This window comes from Apis dorsata, unplaced genomic scaffold (assembly GCF_000469605.1).
Source record: "Apis dorsata unplaced genomic scaffold, Apis dorsata 1.3 scaffold_256, whole genome shotgun sequence".
In the NCBI taxonomy this organism is placed as follows: domain Eukaryota; kingdom Metazoa; phylum Arthropoda; class Insecta; order Hymenoptera; family Apidae; genus Apis; species Apis dorsata.
In genome coordinates this window covers 1,173,231-1,175,027 of record NW_006263534.1, presented here as the reverse complement: position 1 = coordinate 1,175,027, position 1,797 = coordinate 1,173,231, and positions in this window count along the sequence as shown.

Sequence of the window (1,797 nt, the reverse complement as noted above, 5' to 3'; positions counted from 1 at the left end):
TATATATATATATATATTATTCCTCTTAACGTTCTACAATATTTACTTGAAAATTGTATGGTACGATGTCGGCTTTATCTTAAAGATTATACCTTTTTTCCTCTTTACGAAATTACGATCTAATAACTTCCGCTGGGACTCTACGATCCACGCGAGTGTAATATAAAGATCGATCGTTTAATTCTATGCTCGGATAATCTTGATTTTCGATAATATTCATTTTCGCTCGATTAAGTATCCTTCGTGTCGTGTTCTATAAATCATTCGTATGGAGACTACGAGTTCTCGTATAAAGTATAATTAAGCATATGAAATTCGAGAGCTTGGACAGAGTGGCTTGGTATCTTTCAAATTTACCAAGCAGAGCAAATACGTAATATTCTTTTTTCTTTCTTTTTTTTTCTTTTATCATTTTTTTTTTTTCCTTTTTTATGCTTTCAACGTCTCGTCATATCTACGATATTATAGAAGACACGTTCGACACACGGAATGCAGAAAAAAAAAAAAAACATATATATAAAAGGGAGAGGAATAGTCTCTCCGGATAAAAACAGAGGTTAATCGGAAAATTATATATAAATCTAGCTTCTTTAGATATTTCCTACAATTTAACCACACAGCAACTATTATTCCATTTTTTGTTCAGTCTTGTGATTAATACTACTTTAATACTTTTACAATTCGTTATAGAGTCAACTGTAAGTAATATAATTCTTTATATATGTATAACCCCTCTGTGTACCGAAGAGCCGACCGTTTTGCTCGTTAACTCATCCGGCTCGATCCTTAAAAATTCGCGACATGATAAAAAGGATAAGCGTGGCGTTGCTACAGCGATAGTTGTGATTGCTTCGTGACAGAAAAAGAAGATGAACGTATACAATATTCCCGGGGGTTGAGAAAACGACGGACGTAGTACAGTAGAGCGTTACTATAATATAATATATTACAAATTCTGTTTCCGGCACGATGAAAACAATTCCTTGCATGTTGGGGGAAAATACAGCTATATTGTCATTGAATCGTGATTCCCGGTTAACTTTACATTGTTCAATGAATCTCTAATATGCACGGTAAACGCTCATTACCGTTGATCTTTTTGATTCTGAATACTGATTTGATTATCCACTCCGCAGAGCGCAACATGTGTACATGAAACAGAGAATAATCCATTTTAATATATTTCAATGCGAAAAACATTCGATATCGATTCTTTCATTTCTCTTTCTCTCTCTCTCTCTCTCTCTTTTTCCATTTTTCTTTCTTAATCTGCATATAATTCCTAGCATTTCTATTATTGCGTTCAGTATCACTGCATTGCATAATATCATATCGACCAACTCAACCAGCGCGTTATCATCCATTATTCTCGATGCAAGATTTCACTTGCGATCGGGAAATTTTACACGCATCATTTTTCTTTTTTTTTTTTTTTTTTCTTTATTGCTTATTTGCGCGATCTCACGAGTTAATTCATTCAAATGAGCAAGCAAAAAATTAAATTTAAATGCAGAAAAGACTCGCGGTTATAGCTCGCACGTATGTATAAATGTATACTTTTTTTCTTTCTTTTTCTTTTTAATGACGATCAAAAAAAACTTCGAAGCTGTGCAGACGTAAGAAGATAGGCCTAACTAATTCGATTCCTCTTCGATACGTCATACGACTAGCTCTTTCCTTTAATCGTCTACGATAGTTTTATTTTATAATATCATAATACGATAGTTTCATTTTATTTTATATCAAAAAGATCCTGCACCATCGAAGTAAAAATAAATATTCTTCGTTTCTTTTTTT